Raw genomic sequence first — 23,858 nt, forward strand, 5'->3', positions numbered from 1 at the left:
TCAGTCTTAGAAAAGGATTCATTTCACCTAGCGAATGATTTAACAGGTGAAAAAAAAGATTATGGATGTACATTGAAAGTGGGGCCTGAGCCACATATAGGGACCAGCATATCTTGGGGGTGGGTTATTATGACTTGGGCTTGTAAAAAAATACCTAGCAATTCCTAAAACACCTTATCAACCTCATAGCAAAGTGCTAATAACCACTTGGATCATTTTAGCAACCTTGGCAACCACCCATAATTGCACCCTAGCGATGTAGAAGTGAGTTATGCATGGGCAGGCACCACTCTTTTAAATTTTATCCACAAAATGTAAAACTCTAGATACTGAAGGTCTTATTTCAATATCCGCTGTGTTTTAATGTTAATGGTTCTGATGGCCCATTCAACTGTTCCTTCCACTTCTGTTTCAGTATCACACTGACAGGATTTGATTGATCTGTGTGGACCAGAACTGTGTCAGATCAGGCCCCATTAAAATAAACAGCTCGCTGCAGAAGAAATGGGTTAACTGGCTGAGAAAGCCAGTCATCTGATTTATTTTCCTCTCCTCCGCGTGTCAAGCAGAAGGCTCTCTAAATGACTACGATTAACGCAGAATGCTCCCGCAATTAAATAATCCAAAGCTATCATGAATTTTTCATACTGGGAATGTTAATTATGTCTCAAAATGGAGCTCTTTGCCCCAGCACGGCAGAGATGTCTGACATTGACGGCCAATGTCACTGTCACAGAGCCGCTCTTAGCAACACTTCTAATCATCATCACGGCTGCTTAGTATTCATGTCACCATTTCTTTCCTTTCTTTCTCTTATACTAGCCAGACAGTCTCCTATACAAGTGTTTAAATTATTTTTTTCATATGATGGCATCAGTAGTCATTTTGATGTTTTAGTTCATGAGGGTCTGGCAAGAAGCACTTTACAGTTTGAAAGCTAGACAGACCCTGCTGCAAAAAAAAAAAAAACACTTGCCAGCTATAATAAAAGATTAAATATAAACCAGCTGAAAACATCATGACAGAGCTGGGAGACCAGCTTAAACCAGATCAGGAAACCAGTTTAGACTGGTTTAAAGTGTTTATTTTCAGAACAACCCTAGAACAGCATTCAGTGATGGAAAAAACATCTGTAGCACTTTTCTAACTCTACACTGAAAATTTTTTTTTCACAATGTAAAAAAAATAAATATACATAGAAAATGTTTAGCTTTACTTAACTTTCTTTAACATATATACTACACAAAATATACATTTTAAAGTGAACTTAAAGTTACAAAAAGTATATGGATAATCATGAGTTCATAGAACTTATTTATTTAAAAAAAATCATAAAATTAAGATTTTAAGTACTACTGACTCAAACAATCAAGTACAGAACTGAGATTGTGTTGAATACCCATAAGCCCTTGTGCTAGAATTATCTAAGCATGGTTTTGTTTTTTGGCCAAAAGGAACTTATGTGGACATTTAGTTAGTTGTTATTAAAGAATTCATAGAGATTTGAGCTATTTTTAGTGTTATTGTTTTACTGTGTTCCATAAGTCATCAACTTGGATCCTGTTCAATCCATGTCATTGTTCCTTGTGCATGTGAATATGCGGCTTTATGTTCACATCTTTGGGAATCAAGTTTAATTAATGAACTTGGTTATTGCTTTCTTCAGAAACAGTGATATAAATGTGAATTTGAAAAAAACTTTCTATTAGTTGTTTAATCTTATTTGTGTGACATGCATTTTAAGTAAATAAAATGTAATGAACTGATTCATTTGTGTATATCTAACAAAAAAGAAAGTTTTTTTCTAGTTGTGCTCACATAAAATGACCATAAGTTAAATTTTCCTAAAAAGTGTGACGCACAAATGCTACATATTCAGTATATTTTAAGTAAATTCAAAACATGTTTTTTTTTTTCAGCATATTAATTTTTATGAACTTGCAACAGATAACAATCAGCATGTTTACAAGCTGAGAAAAATCATGAACCGTGTAATATATTTGTCAACACACTTTAGTCAACATCATCTGAAGATAGAAGATCACACACATAAATATTGACAGACAGCTCCTTTTTGCCAAGGCTAAGAAACAGAACCAAATACAATTTGTACAATATTTCATTGGCTTTGAGAAATCAATGTCAATGAAATATTCATAGACTTTGATTTTGCCAAAATGATGACTGACAGCTTGCCTCTTGCAGATGAAGGATTACGGCAGGGTAAACAAAGCAAATTCTCTAAATGAAAACGATCAGATTGTTATTTCCATAACAGCTCTCAGCGTTTTGTCTTTGGTCCATGGCATTGGTTTTTATTATGTTTTTAATTCTGCGGTGGTTTGACATTCTGTGGCTGCTGCTTTATTGTAAAATTTCATGCCTCTAATATGAACAAAACCCTCTTATAAGTGAGGCATATGATTGTATTCATCTCTCTTGTTTGCGACCATAGTTTAAATAAATTGGCTGATATAAATATACATTTTACCTTGGGACACATTGTTTGGCAATTTGTGTGTCCTCTTATTAATAATAAATCTAATTAAGTGACCATATAATAGTAAAACACTCCATAAGAATTGGGCAGCAGCCATTTAGCATGCTGTTTTATTTAAATGGTAATCGCATGTGATTTAAAGAGCCATTGCGAATGTAGTAGAGTGGGCAAAGATCTTCAAACACACTGCAGTGATGTGAGGAAGACTGCAGGAGTTTGTCTCTGCCCATCTTCACTTTTTAACTGCACAACAAAGTTCTGTACCGAGATGACATCTTCCCTCATTACTCTCAATAATTAATTAGACATGATGAATTATTCCATACACCACACTACAACACCACCATCATCACCACCACCACCACAATGAACACGCGCCTGTGTGTGTGTGTGTGTGCGTGTGTGTTTGGTTTAAAATTTTCAGAGCCCTGATGATTAATATTCTAAGGGTTCGTCTGTGTTCTCTGAAAGTTCAAGTGTACAAAAGCCTCAAAAAAAATTGTCAACCCAGACTCAGTATGAAGATGTGAACTTTCATTTCCGGAGATCTGCAGCTTTCTGTGAGCACCAAAGAGATGGATTTTGTGGCTGAGAAGAGAAATACTAAAGATTCATATTGGACCAAAGAACCCTCAATTGCCAGAGCTTTGGCTCACTTTGAGACTAATCTTCACCATGAGTTGAAGAGGGCTTGCTGTGTGAGAGTTGCGTACAAATGCCAAGAGACTGCTTGTGTTGAAACCAAACCTAATATAGGGTCTGTCAAACTTTACTGCCCAGTTTATTAGTAAGTAGTTTCAGTCTCAGATGGCACTGGTCTAATTGGTTTACACAGCTTTAAGGAGTAAGGGCACACAGCTTTTTGGATTTTTTTTTTTTATCAAGTCAGTCTAGAAACTAACAAGTGATTACAAGGTACCAGGTTGAGCAATGAGCAGAAAAATGAGCAGCTCTTTGAAGGGCAAATTAAGCAAATTAATTTGCCAGAGTTCTCAAAGTTTGTGGCACTTTTTTGAGGCACTTACAGTAGCTATATATCTGTGAGCAAAATGGTATATTCTGCCCTCGTCCCACTGTCAAAATCATTTCAGTGCACTGAAACTATCTGGTACTGTACCTTTGTATAGCTATAATGAAAATGTATAGCTTGAAGGCACAATACATCATTTTGGAACAAAGATGTGTCCGCCAAATGCATCAATGTAAATAAATACCAGCTATGTAGTAATGTGTGACCCTGTAATCGTGTTGCAGGTAATTGAAACATCAGTGTTCCATTGTTAAGTGGATAAGGGCTCTGCCAGTGCCTGAATTTGTATTCACAATAGAGGCCCTGTCCCAAATGATACACTAAGCCCTTGCTAACCTACTACAAAGACTGTCAGGTTGCAGTCCTTTGTGGTGTCCGCATCAGTGCAGGCTCTGCAAAAGGGCACTTCAAAAGTGCATAGCGACCACAAAGGGGGTGTTTGTAAACACATTTGAGCATTATAAAATGAGCAATGGGATATCCTACAATCTTGTGGACTCCACAGACAAGTGCAAGCAATGGCAATAGCAGGTCTGACTGCAGGTATACAAATACACATAAAGTGCACCACTTGGAATACGGCCATAGATTGATGTCAAAAGGAACTAGAAAGTGGAATGAGACACCCACTGAGTTATTTCAAATCTCAGATCTCTGGATAATTTTTTTTTTCTTGTATAAGCCTTTTTATGTCCACTCCCATGAGAGAATGGTAACCAAGACACAACTGATGTTTTAAAAGCTTTGTCTCTGGGTAGGCTTTGCCATTGTCGTTGGACATGAATGGGAACTCTTGGATATCACCCCTGTGGAGGGATTAAAGGCAGCAGGGAGTTACACTCACTCAAGTCAGTGCTTAATAACTGCACTCTAAGGGTTTTGTTTTGAATCACTTGAGGCTTTTTGAGTGGTGGACTGTGTATGTATTTGTGTGCTTCAAGACCAGGGTGAGAGAGGTGTTTATAGCCTAGCAGGCAGAAAGGGATCTGGCTTTAGCCACAATAGTGTCAGTAAAGAGGACTACAGCCGACAGAAGTGGCCTTGATTGGCCTCCCAGGGAAACTGAGAGTCTGATGGAGAAAGAGGAACTCTCTAAGGCTAAACTAAACTAAGGCTTTATTAATATTTTTTTCCAAAATTTGTATGGCGTATCTAACTCAAATCTGTTATCTAGTTGTAAATCTTGTTTGTAGTCTGTAGCTACAGCAATAAATTCAGATTTTATTAACCATATATGTGGTTTGAAACCTGATTAAATACAATTTTTGAAAACGTGTTTCTGTGTTAAATGTCAAATTGAATATTGGGTTTCAGGTATATATATGTGTGTGTGTGTGTGTGTGTGTGTGTGTGTGTGTGTGTGTGTGTGTGTGTGTGTGTGTGTGTGTGTGTGTGTGTGTGTGTGTGTAAGGAATAATTGAGGAAGGCCTGTTGAATTGTTGAAAAATAATGCACACCCAAAGTGGAAATGTTGTCACAACGCGCAGCGGAGTGACCGTTGCACCTCAGGTGTGCATAATTTTTCCGCTTATACCATGGTTACCACACCTTAAGACATCGTTCTGGGTTTTATCTCAAGACATTTTCAGATTTCCATCCCTAAAACGCTCTTGTGAGTGGAACTACTTTCTTCCGCCACACATTCAGCATCTTCTTTTAATACAGTCGGAGCCTTCGTTGCTAATTCGAAAACGTCACATTAGAACTAGCAATGGATGCTTGTGCTAGCGAGAACTTACTGGAGTAACAAGTCGGTGCGTTTGTACATGTGTGTGTGAGTTTGCATTTGAGGGATCAAAGAGAGAAAATCAGAAAATGAGAGAGATCGCTTCTGGGATTACCTTTTTTGTTGCAGCTCTGGTCAGAAGTGACATTGTTTCAAAATTGCCAAGATGCGTGCCACCATATTCCCCTTATAAACCGTAACAACTTTTCATCCTCACTGAGATGCAGGAGTGCGCTGACATGGCAACTCTGTTTTTCTCTCACGAGTATGTTTGGGCCTTTAGTGTTTGCGTTACGTGTATAATGTGTGTGTGTGAGTGAGAGAGAGAGAGAGAGAGAGAGAGGGGTGGGGGAGCGTGAGGGTTTTTCAGATATCTCAGATAATAGTAGGAACTGCTGTATTGATCAAGTGTATCTTGCTTTAATACAGCTCAAGCCTTCGTTGCTAATTCAAAAACGTCATGTTAGAACCAGCAACGGAAGCTTGCACTGCTTCTCTCGCTCTTTCTCTTGCTATTGCTCTCTCTCTCTCAGTGTGTGTGTGTGCGTGCGAAACTGGTGGCTGGGGGGAGCGCGGTGTTTTACAGTACAGCTATGTGAGGCTGATTAGGGCGAAATATATTGAAACATTAAAAGTTATATCGGATAATATAAATTGTTGCATTGATCAAATCGCGGGGGTTTGGCTCTATCTATCTATATAGATCAGGGGTTGTGACTTGAGTCTCAGTGTGCGCACGTGCGCGTGTGTGTGAGAGAGAGAGCATTTGTAAGTGAACGAGGGAGCGCGAGGGCTCTTTTTAAACTAAATTGAAGTATATGTTGGATATTTTAGACAATGTTTTGACGTTCTTAACCAATTTACGTTAACCATTGTGTTTTAATTTGATATTTTGATGTGGTAGCCTGTAGGGCTCTGAAATAACTGAAATAATTTGGCGAAGTGATATGAACCGTTATGCGATCATGATCTGGATCTACTTCATAGAAGTGCGTTTCCTTGAAAAAAATTGCACGCCATAGAACGTCCATGAACCAATCAGAATCAAGCATTCATCAGAACCGTGGTATAAATATATTTATACTACAGGGCTGTTGAATGCTTGATTCTGATTGGTTGAGAACGTTCTAAGGTGTGCAATTATTTTCAGGGAAACGCACGGCTAAAGTAGTTCCAGGCAGGTCTTGACCGCATTACAGTTCCATATCACCGGCGTAATCAACTGTAATAGCGGAAAATAGGATACAATTCATAACAAGAAGTGACAGCGACAAATCCACTTCAACTTCAAGAGGATTTGTCACCAGACACAGCAGCCCAATACGTCGTTGGATGATTTGAATTCTGTCAGCCCAATGCGCTTGATCTGCCATTTTCGATGTCTGACTTCACCATCAATGGAAGCGTGCAGTTTAATTTTAATAAATAAATTCGTTCGAATTAACGAATGAATTATAACGTATGAATTAATAAATAAATTAAATAATATGACACACATGATTTTCTGTCTCATTATTGCAACCTCTGTCTCTCTAATAACTACACTAATAACTGCATTAGTCTGCTGTCAGTGGCTCAAACCTCCGTTACTAACTCTAAAATGGCGTTTTGGAATTAGCAACGGAGGCATGGGATTAGATGCGTAAGAAATTAGTCCTAAATACAAGAGCGTTTTAATGACAAAAACTTGACAAGCGTCTAGAATCACATCATCTGAACAATGTTTCGAGGTGTGGTAACTGTAGTATAAGCGGAATAATTGACTCGGGCGTTGAATTATTAGAAAAATAATGCACACCGGTGTAACGGCCACTCCGCTTCGCGTCGTGACCGCATTACCACCCCGGGTGTGCATTTTTTTTCTAATAATTCAACGGCCCGTCGTCAATTATTCCTTACTTATATAATACAAGATGCACCATGACTAAATTCATACACAAATTCCAGTATTGCCTACAGCTGCCTGAATTCACTAATTTAAACTCAAATGTTGCAACCACTATGTAATGAATGATGAATGAGTCAGACCAGAGTCTTTCTAGCAAGTCAGTGCACAGTCATAACAGTTCAGCTCCTATCTGTTTGTATAGGGGAACACCGAAATCTCAAAAACGGTTAGTTAAGATTACGATCTAAGCACATATTTCAAATCAGCAGTAAAATTTGTCAATGCTTGTATCATAAATTGTGCTTCTTTACCTCAGATTACGCTAAAAAACAAAATTTTCCTGGCTTGTATAGCTAATGCGCATGCGCGTTCCCGAGTTGATTGACAGGTGATATCTGTATCTAAAAGGTGATTGGCTCTTTTACCTGCAAGGTGGGACTTCCTCAAGTTTTGGGCCATGTGAAGAGCTCTGACTCCTGTATGTTCTCTTGTGGTTCTGTAGTCTCTTGAATGCTGACATGCAGAGCTGGAGCCCAGGATCATCAGTATTGGTGTGCTCTCTTCTCGGTGAATGTCAGCATGAGCTTTTTATGTGCACCTGAGTCAGTTTGATGTTCATTTTGGTTAATTTGATTTTGGTATGTTTGGTTTCGTAGTGTGAAAACTTTTTGCCCAAGGAACCACGGTTGCATAGTTCATGTAGAGTCGACTCCACTATGGTGCTATTTGCAGAAGAGAACTACTATCGATGACTTGTGATTTGCCCATTATAATATATTGAGTTGCTCATTTCTGCTTATCTCTAGTGGTGGAGATCTTAATTATTTCCGTTACATGAATCTCGTCATTTGAATCTGTTCAACAAAAAAAATCGTTCAGATTTGTTCATTGACAACAAATGACATGTCACAGATCCTCTCATTCAGCCAGTCTGCAGATCCGTTGATTCGTTCATTTAATTTGTGAACGAGTGTACCAGTACATTCAGTTCATTCATGAATGAGATGTCTCGTCTCGTTCACACTCAAATGTTCATCTTCAGTGTACTATTCGTGATGTGGGTTAAAACAATGACATGCTCCATCACAGTCTGTACTCGAATGCTATTGGCTCATGCTAAAATTAGTCCTTACATGTATGAAAAGCTACCAAAGCAGCGTTGTGCTTTAAACTAGCTCATTGGCCTCAAAAGGGAAAGACGATTGTGAACGAGAAATCCATATGTGTATGGAGGTGAACAAGAATAATTTGTTCACTTAAAAGATTCGTTCATGAAGAAAACATCACTACTTATCTCCAAAGAAATTGCCTTTAAATTACAAGTTGCATGCATGTGCTGTTCTGTGCATGTTAAGCTTTGGCAGTAAAACCAAAGGCCAAGAGACAAAAATGTGAGTAAAAAGTTAAATAAACAATGCTTTCCCATTTAAATAGTACAGTATGAAAACATATCTGCGGGTCAAGGGTGAGGGAGAAATCTAACTTGTGTTCAGACCAAGCAGTCAAACCAAGTTATAAAACAGCCTAAGAGTGAAAGAGATTGACATTCTTGTAAAAATGTGACTTTTTTCTTAAAAGGATTAGAGCTGGACTTTTCACAACGAAAGGGATAGTTCACCCAAAAATAGAAATTCTCTCATCGTTTACTCACCTTCCTACCATCACAGATGTTTAGCTTTCTTCTGCAGAACACAAATAAAGACTTTTATAAGAATATCTCAGCTCTGTTGGTCCTTGTAAGTGAATGGTGGCCAGACCTTTGAATCATATAAAGGCAGTATAAAAGTAGTCCATATCAGTCCAGTGGTTAAATATACATGTTCAGAAGCAATATTATGGTGTTGGTGAGAAACGGGTCAATATTTAAGTATTTTTTACTCTAAATCTCCATTTTCACAATATTTCCCATTCTGAATGTGAAGGTTACTTTTATGCTGCCTTAATGTGATTTTGAGCTTCAAAATGTCTGGTCACAATTCACTTGTATTGTTACTGCATTAAGAGCTGAGATATTCTTCTAAAAATCTTCATCTGTGTTCTACAGAAGTGTTACAAACCAACTGGCTCAAGACAGAGTAACATGAAGGAGAGGCCACATGAGGATAAGATTTAAACAAAAAGTATTATTTATTTTAAAGTCGAAAGTAACAATTAAAAATAGGTAGCTCTACTAAGAATAGAAAATGAATAGAAAAACAAAGAAAATAAAGAAAAATAAATTGAAAAAAATCAAGGTGCTGGTGAGGGGATCACTTTTGTCTGTTTGAATGGTTTATAGCAACTTGGATTTTTAATACAGATCTCAACTCATGTGCGGTCACAAATCTGCATAATCACCTATTTTACATGTTTTTGAACCTGTCATCTAGACCGATTTTAGAGCCAGAACAACCTGTTTTTGACTGGAATATATGCTACTATTTAAAGATTCAGCATATACAACCCTTACAAAAAGTACTGTGGTAGTGCTTTGGTACAGATGGTTTTACAGATGGAATTTCGAGATATACCATGCTTCTGTATGATTACCATATGCCAAAAACCACAATGTCATACTTATACTATATGGTGCTTTTTTGTTAGTGTAGTTTACCATCCACACAACAAAGTGCTGTGAATTTAAATTGTGACCCTTATATAGTGCACTTCATCTCCTGTGCCAGTTCCTGTACTCTGCAGACTTCAGCTGTGTTGTGTTTGGAAGACAGAGGGCGTTCTGGCTGCTGGTTGGTGGAAGGCTGTTAAGCAGAGCAGTCATGGATCAGAGCAGGTCAGAATGATGTGTCCCAGCAGATGACTGGCGTAAGACAAGGAGTCAAGGGACTCTGGGGCTTCTGTTCTCTCTTGATCTCGTCCTCCTTCACTGTCGCTGTCCCTCTCAACTCAACCCTCTCTCAACTGACAGTAAAGGTCAGGGCCTCCTCATCCTGTCTGTCTCTCTCTCGCTCTCTCTCTCTCTCTCTCTCTCTCTCTTTCGTCTTGACTCCACTGACAGGTCTTCCTGTGGGAACACATCTGGGCTAATCTCACTGACACAACGCTAATAATTAATATTTCATTAGTGTTTTATGCTGGTTCTTAATGTTACCCATGCATTTCTCCTGACTCAGAGTACCAGTGTTGGGGAAGCACTTTGAAAACTGTAGCTTGTTAAGGTATAAGTTAAAGTGGTCTAACTACAATTAAGCTGCTCTTCTGAAAATAAAAAAATAGACACTTTACACTACAAACTAGGGAAGGGCAATTCGATCAAAAATAATTTATATTTACAATACTGATGTTCAATTTAGAGGATCGATCATCACATAAATAAATCGATTCTGAAGTTTTTTTTCTTCTTTGAACTAGTGATTTTATTCTTTATCACTAAAATGAATGTGTACCATAAGCTTCAAAGTAAAATTATATTTGCAAATATTGTAGTTGCCTATGATAGGAATTAGTTCTCCTTCTGCTCATCTTAATGGGCAGAACGCTGCTTAGTCACAGTTCAAACAAGAGGGAGCTGTGCTTTGCTGAGGTAATGACAGAAAAACTAAGAAACGGCATCTGGAATTAATTCACACCAAATAACTGTGAATATAAATGTGACATTTATTATAATGGGTCTGTGTAATGTTTGTAATAATGTTATTATTTAAATTAAAATGTTTTAATATATTCATAATTTTCTGTAATGGTTGAAAATGAAAGATAAATTAAAAAAGAAGTCTTATAATTTTCTGGTTAGGCCTATGAAATTATTTTTCATATATATTTTTTTATAGATATCAAAATTGCTTTTTATATAATATTTTTAAATTACCCATTTAATTTACAAAAAACAAAAACATATTTAATAGAGGTACAGGTATTGTTACTGGCTTATAGTACTTTGTATCAAATCGAAAAGAAAATAAGTGATATCGCCCATCCCTACTGCAAGCTACTTAGCTACATTGAAGCTATTTAAAGGGCCAATATCTTTTAAAATATAAAAAAATTATATAAATCTATATTAATTATATATATATTCATTAAAAAAAAGTGACAACTTTAAACTTGAACAGATACATTTACACTAAATAAAAAATAAAAAACACTAGAATATGACCAAGTCAAAAACATAGCGATGAACAGAAGTGTTTAACTATGCTTCGATAAAAATAAAAATAAAAAAGATGCAAAATGCTGCACAGGGACTTCTGCACAGAAACTCGAAGTCAGTTAACCGTTGAATTTTTTTAACTGATTAATTTGAATGAACCATCCACACAAACCAATTCACTTAAATGTACTTCCCAATAATTTGTATGAGATGCGGACTGCTTTGAGAGCATGTTTGATTACTATCTCAGTTCCAGAAGAATTGAACAGAAATAGCAGTGTAGCATTTTACATGGTATACTTCAACTAAGCTAGTGTAACACTACAGAGGAATGCAGATAAAACTGAAGTGTGGAATTTCTGTGTCACTGTTTTCAAACAGCTTTCCAAATACGCCCCCATCTACTGTGAGAAAACAAACAGATAATCCCTCCACCAACTCACGCCATTGGTTGAGTTAATATTGGTGTTTTGAGCTGGACACTTCAGCTTTCAGTTAGTAGCATCGCTTCTTTTGGTTCAAAAGCCAAACAGGTTGCACATGTTTACCACCATCAATTCTATCAATTTAGAAGTCCCTCTACTCTTCTCCAGAACGGAACACTATTTTAGACACTCACGTAAAGCTCTGGAGTACTTAGCAAATAGCAATTCAATTCAACAACTCGAGTCTCCTAACATTATTTGTTCAGCCTGAGGGCCTAAGATAATTACAAATTTTCCACTGATTTGTACTGTAAACCACTTGGATGTAATCCTGTCTACATCCCCCTACTGTGAAAATACCTGCTCGAGTCCCCCCACCTCCAATCCATCCTTTGCTTCTGAGACTTGGACTCCTTGGAACGTTCATGAACAGATAGCTCTGCAATTCGAGAGAGCAACAGAGAGCAGAGAGGCTATGGATTAGATGAGACGGCAGGCGACAGTGTTGTAAGTAGAGCGTGTCTAGCAGGTGATTATATAAAACGGAGACATTGGGGGTTTTAATAATACATTAGCCTATCTGATTCTCCTGCCATGCAACGAAAAGCCTACGTTTCCCACATTCTCTGCAGACCCTCGTTTCCTAGAAACTCAAACAGAAGAAGGGGAGTCACAGAACTCAATGCAGTTTTTATTGAGAAGAAAAGGGAGTTACCCATGCTTTATTTTAGGGAAGGACCTCAATTAAGTTCTCTATGACGGGATAAGACTGAAAGGGCCAGCAGAGAGCCATGCTGACTGGCTATAATCCTGCATGCCTATATAACTAAGCTTTCCCTAAAGCTTAAAATTCTGTCATCATTTAGTCACTCTCATGTTCCTTATTACTTTTTTCCTTCATTCAAACACAAAATGAGATGTTAGGCAGAATTTTGGCTTCTGTCACCATTAAATTTCATTGCATGGAAAAAAAAGATACAATGAAAGTGATTGGTGACTGTCACTACAATTCTGCCTTACATCAAATTTGGTGTTCCACAGAATACAGCAAGTCATATGGAACAACATTAGTGACTATTTGATGGAAGAATCCATTTTTTTGGTGAACTATTTCTTTATGACAGATCAAGTGAAATCTATCATTACAAATTGAGAAGGTTCACTTATGAAGTTGTACACAGTGTTCTCTTATGAAATGTCAGAGGGGAGAATGTTCCATTTTTGTTTTAGCTAGTCTTTGGTTGGGTATTTTTAGCTATAGAATGATGTGATTTGGTGCTGTGGATGGGATGAGATATCAGGGTGGATTTGGGACATGGGTGGGCAACCTGGGGAGAGAGAAGGACATTTGTCTGAATCAGTGTCCTGCCCACACCTAGCCCCAGCCTGGTGTCCCCGCTGCGCACTGTCCCATCCTGGTGTGATTTTTGCTGTCCTCTGCTCATTGTGGGACTTTGTGATGGAGGAGGCTGGGGGCTTTGGGTCACACCTACATCACTAAAGAACTTTTGACTCTCTAGCTTTGATCTAATGGCTTTAGTGTGGCTACACTGTGCGTATAGAGACACATACACTCCCAAAGCATCTGCATTCCGACACACACTGCTGAGTATGTGCACAATAAATTGCACACCTACAGACAATCACTAGCACACACTCAATCACACACTCACACAGTCTGTCGGCCTACCTCCACCCCCCACTAACCATGAGATTTTTTAACCATGAGTTTTATTAAGCAAAAATGTCCAATGTTTGATCAAAACATTGGTGTATCTCTAATGTATGCTGCTTAGATACAGCTTCTGTGTCAAAAATTACTTACTTAATCTAACCATAATATCATTGGCTCATACCACCTTATTCTACAATTAATTTCATTTGGCTGTGTCTTTGTGCACTAAAGCTGGCATATGAAGACAGAAAGAGTCAAAGGGCATTTGCTTCTTTAGCAGTGACTTTCTCTATTTATCTTCCCCATCTTTTGGTCCAAACTCTGTAATCTGCATAAAGATGTCAGTATCGGTTGAGGGCTTTTTTTCTGTTCCGTTAGAGGCAGAACGTTACTGGACAGATAGATAATCTCTCAGAAGTCCTGTTTGTTCTTCAGGTTTGCCCCACAACAAACATCTTCCTGATCAAAGCACTATGAAAGGACTTACCACTTCAAACGAGGACCTCTTTCCGCCCCATTCCGCCCGATCTGCCAATCGTCATGGCAACGCTATAATCTCAGAATCCACGCCCTCCTTCCATGCCTGCCATCTCAGGTAACCAGGAGAATTAGAATGTGATGAAGTTTCTCATTTTGTAGGATACATTATTTTACTGCATTGACTTTAGAGGAAAGTTGTGTAACACTAACAAATGATGAATTGCAAAATGTCACTCAGTATGTTTTGATATGTAACCCCCAGTTTTAATTGAGCTATAGCAGGGTTTTATGTAGTAAATCTACAGTAATAATCTGTCTTTCCAAATATACAGTACATGACACAATGTGAATTGTTCAGTCCAAAAACAAATACATTTTTCAAAACTGCGTGTTTTTATTGTTGCAGGAAAATGAGTAACTGGCATTTGTAATTTACATTTACATTTATGCATTTGGCAGACGCTTTTATCCAAAGCGACTTACAGTGCAATTATTACAGGGACAGTCCCTCCAGAGCAACCTGGAGTTAAGTGCCTTGCTCAAGGACACAATGGTGGTGACTGTGGGGTTAGAACCTGTTACCTTCTGATTAACAGCCCTGTGCTTTAGCCACTACGCCACCACCACTCCACTAATTGAGCATGTCCGTTGCAATGTCCAAAATAATTTTGCATGCTGAAGCCTAGTCCATGCCTTAAAATACAAGTTGCACGTCACCTCTTTTTGCACCATGCATTTTAAGTCTAGGCCTTCAGTGCAATTCATGCCATTAAGAAAACACAGTTTCACAATGAATAAGACACTGTATGCCATATCATATATTATGTCACAGCCAACTAAAAATCCCAATTGAAATTTTAAAAACACGTCCACGTACGAAAGCCAGAACCAAAGAGGTCTAATACCAAGAAAAAGCTCTAAAAATATTTGCAATTTAAATTTTGCTTTTGTTTCGTAGGGGTACAGTTACTTTTCAAAACTTGATCCAATGCTGGATGCTCAAGCAGCCTAATTTACACTTAGAAAAATCCTGATGTTGCTGTAACAATGCAAAAAGCACTTACCAATTTACTTGAAGTGAAAATAAGTCCTCCTTTACTGTTTAATTAATCGCACGATCATGCAGAACATCTTAAATCCATAAGTATCTCTTTCTCAACAGCAATACCAGCAGCGATTACAGCCGAGTTGTCAGCAAGATCTCGTGCTCTTTGCTGTCAAATTACGTACATCAAATAAAGCGTGATTGTGTCACTCAAGGCCAGCTAGAAGGTCTCGACCAGGACATATCCTAAAGACCACACCCACAAGAACAAATAAATCAGGCTGATTGGCTGATGAATCTGACATTCTGACTTTAGATGCCTATTCACTTACACTGTTGAGGGATTCAGTGAAAATTCTGAAGGCCTGACAGGGTGGAGCTGAGACTCATGCACTTCTTCGGCTAAGTAGTATGGCTTTGGGCATATGATTTGTGAAACAGTTGCGATTGAAAATACATAGGCAAAAAGGTCAATGAGAATAAAAAAGGAAAAAATATTTATTTATTAGGCATGTTATGCCAGCAGAAAAGGCTTTGCTGGCCCTGAGAAATCGCCACTGTGCAAAACACAGAGGCCAGTTGTTGTCCGAATAACATGGATACATTCTAGACGAAGCCCAGCAACAATCAAATTATCTAGGTCTGCTAGTCTGACTTTGCAATAAAGCATTTACACAACATTTCAAAAAGACAAATTATTGTTTATGTCCAACACAAATCGATCTTTTAAAATGCATGCAAACATACTGAATATGAACGAATGAAATGTACAACATACAATATCATGATTTAGACAGCCTCTACAACGTAAGCTATTATGTATATGTAGAAATGTAAAAATTTCAGTGAACGAACTGCAACTTTTGCGCTGGCTGAACATCAACTCACTGCATTTTGTCATAACAAACTGCTTTTAATATGCATATGTATGCTTTCACAAAATGGCAGCCCACTGTGTGTTGCTCCATATGGAATTGTATTGTCCTTAATGCATATTCATGGGAATGTGAGTGAGCAGCCGAGCTTTTTGAGAAAAAGTGTGATGAGCTATTAGCGTTTTCCCTGTGGGAGATGAACAACTCTTAAAACAAAATCCCAACCGTGCAATTATTCCAATGTGCGGGCAGACCAATGACATTACCGTTCCATAGACTCTTATTCTTATTAGGAGCTCATTTAAGATAAATCTTTGTGGTAAAATGACATGGAAGAAAGGAAGAAAATGCTCATATTCCATCTCTCACTGATATCTATTTTATTTTATCAGCACATTCAAAAATTTCGAGATTTTATGATTTGTGAAAGGAGTTATAGTCATTTTTCGATGTTAAAATACTTTCTCCGGTAAGTAAGCCATTTGTAGCATGATTAACCTTAAAAGTGTAAACAATATGCCTCTGTGGCATTTTTAAAGCATTGTTTTGTTTGTCTGAGCATTCAGACCAGCATGAACAGCAGCATTGGCTCAACCAATGGTGTGAGTTTGGGGCGAGGCTATCTGTTTGACCAGTTATGGTAGAAAAGGAGGATTTGGAGACGCTCATTATGGAAAAATGACTCTCTTCAGTTTCCTTTCCTGTTTTCATCTGATGCATTGACCTATGTAGATTTTATTCTGCTCACTGTTTATTCATCATAATTACTGCATGCCCCAGTTTTTACTTTTGCCCTAAAAAGAGGTGGCCGGGGTTGCTGTTGAACTCACTGATATGGCCTTTACAGTGACGCATTTGTATTGATGCAGATGGCATTTCAGACATTTGAGTGCTGTTAGAGGTGAGAATAAATGCTGAGGATGCAGTGACCGCCCATTCACATGCATATACGTTATAGGCCGATCTTCAGACTAAGCTGGTAAATATGCTCAGAGATAAGAGCAGATGTTTTCTACCAAGACAATAATTCAGAAATGTATGTCTGAATATTCAGATTAGTAGTTGAATGTTGAATGTTGAAACTTGAAACTGAAACATACAATATCAACAAATTGACAGCATCTAAAACATAAAGTTTTTTATGTATGAACAACTTTAGAGACGTATCAGTCTTTATAAATCTTCTGACGTCTGTTGGAACTAAAAATGTCTTAAACTTTACGAGAATACAATACTCAGACAAAATCACGGGATTCTCACGGGATCACGGGATTCTCATTTATCAGTAAATGGGGAAACATCATCTTACAAATAATTTTTTAATGGCAAATTTATCTTTATATGAACAACGATGTGACTACTAAAATTGGAGTCACTTGTATTCTTTGTATGCAGAGCATTCATGGCTTTTTTGAGTTACAGTGTATACTTTACGTACAAATAATGAGATCACCCTGCTTATTTAAAACAGTTTTATATCTGGTATAAGGATTTATTTTATTTTGCATCCCAGAATACCATACAGACTTGGAGTATTGCTGTTCATGTTAACATGTTCAGATAGATGTAGAGCTCTTTCCTTCAGGGCTTGTCTTTTGTAGTGCAGCTTCAAACCCTTTTGCTAGTTTTTCAGCCTTTAGGTTTAAAGAACTTTTGCTCAGAAGACCCCTCTGAGAGAAAAAAACACACCTCATAAGAGTTCTTTCCTTCCCTAATTCAAATTTTTCCTCAGAAGAAAGTCCCAACCTGCCAATAAAATATGAGCACGTCTCATCTTAGAAGAAGGTAGCTAGCTACATGTAAGCAAGAGGGAGCGAGAGAAATAAGATGAAGATTGTGTGTAATTGTGGCCAGTCAGGCCTGGTCAACATTCGACTCTATCAATCACCTCCCGGGCTAAATGTGACACAAGGGCTAAAATTGGATCCTCTTTCCACAAGCAAATCCCCTTCAATTAAGTGACATTTCATTAATCTGCATCAAAGTCAGGCTAACTGCATCCCACACAACTGTGGCTGCAGAAAGCCCTGGAGGCCGTTATTAAATTTGCTTGTATCATTGTAAAGGAAATGGCAAACACATTGGACTTAAAGGGCACCTGGCATCTGTCTCTTTAAAACCAAACTCAGCTAAATTAAAAGTGCACGGTTGGACATGCTAAGCACAAACTGTGTCTGTGCCCTTTACAACCACACTTGATCAATTCCTAATATGTCTAGCCAAACATTTTCCTTTGCCTTCAAGTAAATACTTACTGCCCTTTAACTTAAGGACTAAATGCCTGATATGAACCAAAATATGTTGCTGTCTTACAATTGATTTGCTCAGTATGTTTTTCTTTCTTTCTTTTTTTTTTTGTCAGTGCCACAATGAGGAAAATGTGCAACTATTTGTAGCAAATTTTAAAGACAACATGAAATGTCATTCTCAGGACACTTAAGTTCACTAATATGAGGTATGTTGTGGAAAACTATATCAGTAGAATATCAGTAGAAAATAAAGTAAAAAATAGAGTAAAAAAAAAAAAAAAACTTGTTCAAGGGATAGTTCACCCCAATATGAAAATGTTGTCATCATTTACTCAGCCCCAAATTGTTGCAAATCTTTATGAGATCTGTATGTTGAAGAGAGAGAGAGAGAGAGAGAGAGAGAGAGCAGCTTTGAATGGCTTGGCTCATCCGTATAAGTGAATGGGATTTTTCCGAATTTGATCATCTGCTGTGCGGAAACCATAAGTCTGATCAGTTAGAAAATATATAATATAAAACTTCAGAACAGCATGAAGTTCTGTAATGAGTTTGGTGGATGTAGCTTATAAACTGTTGGAGTTATTTGCCCTTCAAATGGACTTATCGAACTGAAATGAATTATCGTAATTACGAGTTCCGAGCACATGAATGACTGAGCAATGTCATACTTACAAGTGGGAAACTCGGAATTCTAGATAATACCCAAGTTTCCAAGATGGGAGTAGTCCTAAACTTTGAACATGGTGGAGGAGAATACGGTTTCTGTAGTGAATGACAGGTTTTTATAAATTTTTCTAAATACAGCTAATTGTTAGCGCTTACCATTTTTGTTATATTCATCAGCAACTATTTAATGAATGTTGTACATTTTAGCTTGTATTTGACCAAAATTCCATTATTGTCAGCAAGCTGAGTAATAATTTTTTATGGTGTCAAAATAAAATATGAAAAATATACTGTATGATGGAATGTTTTTTCCTACAACAAAGCACTTGAACGTGACATACTCATAATTACCACTTCAGAAATGGGAAGTAGCATAATTCCGATTGCACATGTAGGCATATTTTTTCTCTTGATAATTTGGGTCTCAGAATAATAATAATAATAATAATAATAATAATAAGCTTAAATAGTAGTCTCGGGACTTTCAGGGAACAAGGGTTACACATGTAACCCGAGACGTTCCCTTTACAAAAAGCTTCACTATGATGCTGCACTTTTGCTAAGCACTACGGGGAACGCAATACCCACGCCGCCGCACTGGGGCTGTCCGGACCCCTACGGTTGTGAAGTGTGCTCACAAAAATGCAGAGGTCTCAGACACGAGCTTGATGTCGACTCAAGGACGTAAGAGTCAGCAGTAGCAGAAACATCTAACCCATAAAGTTCGATGAACGTGTGCGGAAAGGACCAGCCTGCCACATCACAAACTTGTTCAGGCATGAGCCTGCCATAAAAACTGATGAATGTGCACGGAGAGGACCAACCTGCCGCGTCACAAACTTGTTCAGGCATGAGCTTGGGATGTCGACTCAAGGACGTACAGAGCCTGTAGATCCCCGATTCTCTTATGAGAGGTAATCGCCATAAGAAAAACCAGCTTGAGAGTCAGAAGTCTGTCAGACACTGACTCTAGAGGTTCAAAGGGGTCTCAACCAGACCCTCCAGGACTATTGCTAAGTCCCATGAGGGAGTTCTGGTCCTAACAGGAGGCCTCAGTCGCCTGGCTCTAAGAATGAAGCGAGTGAGTAGAGGGTGCCTCCCCAAAGGCACCCCGTCCATCAAGGCGTGGCAAGCCGAAATGGCGGCCACATAAACCCTGAGAGTAGCGGGGCATATGCCTGCTGACAGTTCTTCCTGCAGAAAGTCCAGAACTGAAACAATTTGGCAGTTAACTGGATCTGCACCATGTAAACTGCACCACTTTTTGAAGACCCCATTTATTGGTGTAGATTCTTCTGGTGGAGGAATCCTAGCACTAAGAATGGTCTCGATAACTTCAGGCGACAGCCCTGTGTCCCTCAGTTGGTACCCTTCAGGGGCCAAACATGAAGTTTCCACAATTCGGGCCGGGGATGAAATATCGTCCCCTGTGCCTGAGACAGAAGGTCCCTCCTGTCCGGAATCGCCCAAAGCGAGCCGTCGAGGAGAGATATCATCTCTGAGAACCAAATCCTGTTTGGCCAGCGAGCGCTATCAGTAAGAGGCAAGACCCTTGCTGGAAAACTCTGGCCAAGACTCCCGGGAGCAGAGAAACCAGGGGAAACGCATACAGACACATTCTGGGCCATGTATGCACCATCGCGTCCAGACCCAGGGGGGCTGGGTGACTCAGAGAGAAGTAGAGGGGACATTGCGCAGTCTCTTGAGAGGCAAAGAGGTCCACTTCTGCTCTGTAAAATCTCTCCCAAATTTGTTGTACTTCCTCGGGATGGAGTTTCCACTCGCCCCTCTGTATGTTTTGTCTGGACAGAAAATCTGCTCCCACATTTAGGCGTCCAGGGATATAAATTGCCCTGAGTGACAGGAGCTTGCCCTGGGCCCAAAGGAGAATCCGAAAAAAAAAAAAAACATGGTTACTACAATATTACATTAGTAAAACCATGGTTAAGTATTTATTTATTTAGTTACTTATTAACAACAATTACACACAAATTAATTTTAAGATGAATTTAGATTTTACTCCAGAAGCTGTTTCTCTGATTTTCTGTCATTACCACCGCAAGACACTGATCACTCTTGTTTGAAAGAGCATTGTGACGGCGCCAGTGCTTGTATGCTTGTGTCATCCAGCATGCATGTTAAGATGAACGAAAGAAGAAATTGTTCCCATCCTGCACAAATATTTGCTAATATGGCCTAATCATTTTTATTTCACTTTGAAGCTCATGATGTTTGTTCATGTTCATGGTAGCCTTATAATAATATCCCTAGTTTCATTTTTTTTTTATTTTTTAGAATCGTTATTTTTGTTTTAGGATTGATGTTTTTTAAACAACATCAGTATCAGAAGTATCAATACTTTAGGATCGATCCACCCATCACTAGCAGTGGCCTTTTAAGGTTGTAAAGACCTGATCATGTGTTATGATCACATTCAATTCAGTCGCAAGTAATTAGCAGACACTCTTATCAAAAACAACTGAATGAGATCACTTTATTAAATCTTTTATCAGCATGAAAGTGTGTGTGTGTGTGTGTTTTCCTATCCTGTCTTGTTCTGTTTATCGACATCTGAGATGACCATGTTGAGTTTGTGCCTCATCCTCAAGTGCTCGCTCGCTCCTGATTAGTTTGGAAAAAGGAGATCTGAAAGACCTTCTTCTCTCACTGCTTAATCAATAAACCACTGACAACCCAGTGAGTGAGAAAGCAGAGAAGAGGAGAAAGAGAAAGAGAGCTCTCAAGAAAATAGTTTGCCATCCACAATTGCCGCCCCAGGCTAAAAGCGAGTCATGTGTGTGAATATATTTTTAGAGAGTATAAGATCGAGATTGACAGAGTGAGTGAGGCTGTAAATTGAGTGTCAGGGATATCACTATGTAGTGAGAAAAGAAAGGAAAAAAGAAGGAAATAGGGCAAAAAAAAATCATGAGAGAAATTAAACCTCAGAGCTGTAACGGCGTAATAAAGTTGGGTGCACAGAGAGGTTCCCGGCTGGACTTTGTTGCTTTCCAAAATTGTATACAACTCTATGGGGGGAGGAAACTAATAACCTATATTTAAAAAAGCAGTCTGTCTTTCAATTGCATTTACTGTCCAAGCCTTTTCCGTGTGTACAAGTATTACTTGCTTCGTCCCAGCCAGAAACATGTTTCAGCACAGTGGCATCGAGCCCAACATGATCCATGTGACTTTTTGGAATTACAATGGTTTGTTATTGCATGCCTAAGGTTAGTTACATTTTACAGATATTAGAGGAAGAAACACATGAGGATTGTCGGTATGAGCCCTTTTCTGTTACAGGATGACCGCGCATTTGTGCAAAGAGCGAGGTCCATAAAGAATTGGTGTGGAAATGAAATGGTCACAAGCTCATATGGTTGTGGTGTTCAGGTGTCCACATACTTTTGGCCAAATAGTGTACCTTCATTCTATATCTTTCTCGCAGGTGTACTACACTGGCGGCCAAAAGTTTGGAATAATGTTTTGGCTGTTTTGGAAGGAAATTGGTTCTTTAATTCACCAAAGTGGCATTCAGCTGATTACAAAGTATAGTCAGGACTGATGTAAAAAAAAAAGAAAAAGCACCATCAAAAAGTTATTTTTGATCAAATCTAGACAGGCCCCATTTCCAGCAGCCATCACTCCAACACCTAATAATCATGCTAAATTGCTAATTTGGTACTAGAAAATCACTTGCCATTATATCAAACACAGTTGAAAGCTATTTGGTTCGTTAAATGATGCTTAACTTTGTCTTTGTGTTGTCACAGAATGCAACAGACTGGCGTGTCTTAAGGTCAATATTAGGTCAAAAATGGCAATATTAGGTCAAAAATGTCACCAAAGAAAAACAGCTTTCTCTAGAAACTCGTCAGTCAGTCAGTGTTTTGAGGAATGAAGGCTATATGATGCTTGAACCTGCCAAAAAACTGAAGATTTTATACAAAGGTGTACACTACAGTCTTCAAAGACAAAAGACAACTGGCTCTAACAAGGGCAGAAAGAGATGTGGAAGGCCTGATGTACAACTAAACAAGAGGATAAATACATCAGAGTCTCTAGTTTGAGAAATAGACACCTCACATGTCCTCCGCTGACAGCTTCATTGAATTCTACCCGCTCAACACAAGTTTCATGTACAACAGTAAAGTGAAGACTCAGGGCTGCAGCCCTTATGGGATGAATTGCAAAGAAAAATACTCTTTTGAAACAGAAAAACAAGAAGAAAGGGTTAGATTTGGCAAAGAAACACAGACATTGGACAACAGATAATTGGAAAAGAGTGTTATGGATCTTAACCCCATTGAGCATTAGTGGGATCAGCTAGACTGTAAGGTGTGTGAGAAGTCTATGGTAAGTGCTACAGGAAGCATGGGGTGAAATGTCACCTGAGAATCTAGAAAAACTGACAGCTAGATTTTATGATAATGTTATGATAATACATTGTGATCATTTGAATGCCACTTTGGTGATTAAAAGTACTAATTTCTTCCATAAGAGCAAAATCTGTATATTATTTCAAACCTTTGGTCACCAGTGAAGGTGTTGGCCAATAAAATGTTACTGAATCTCATTTTCGGTTTACCTTTGTGACTTCTCAATGCTTGTTTCGATCTAGGCCTGTTTCCACTGCAGCACCAGACTCCTTTCCATGGTAGCAGTGGTTGGCTGTCAGGTGGTAAGCAGTCCTTCTACTCCCTCTTATCCTCACCCCTCCAGTCCCCACTGTCACATACGGAGGGGTCGGCACAGCTGGGGGCATATCCCAAAGAAATCATCACTGCTTTTTTTAATCTCATCTGTAACTTGTCCTTTCAAGCAAGGCAGCCATAAAGTTCAGTCTTGCATTCTTCAAAAAACCCTATTATTGCCTTTCTCTGATTCCCTGTTGTTTGGCCCGGAGACCAGCATCTATTCTTTCTTCTCTCACCACCTTTTTTCTGTTTTGAAGGGGAGGAGGCAGGAGTTGGGGCGAGTGGAGGGAGACTATGACCAATGCTGCCAAATCGAGGGCAAGCACTTTGGCAAAAAGTATTTGAGCATGACAGATTTCTCCCTCTCTATCTCTCTCTCTAACGCTCTCTCTTTCTTTCTCTGTCTGTCTCTCTTTCCTTCTTGTTATTCCCCTAAATATCACGAAGCAGCTCAATGTTTTCTGTTTTCTTTCTGTTTTTAAGTCACAATTTCACATGGTTTGTCATCTGTGAAT

The 23,858-nt window shown here is 38.6% G+C and overlaps 1 pseudogene; it reads left to right on the forward strand.

The window, feature by feature from the left end:
• LOC127630588 (cytosolic carboxypeptidase 6-like) overlaps positions 1–23,858 on the forward strand; it is a 423,742-nt pseudogene that overhangs the window by 361,119 nt on the left and 38,765 nt on the right.

Source organism: Xyrauchen texanus, chromosome 37 (assembly GCF_025860055.1).
Source record: "Xyrauchen texanus isolate HMW12.3.18 chromosome 37, RBS_HiC_50CHRs, whole genome shotgun sequence".
Taxonomy (NCBI): Eukaryota; Metazoa; Chordata; class Actinopteri; order Cypriniformes; family Catostomidae; genus Xyrauchen; species Xyrauchen texanus.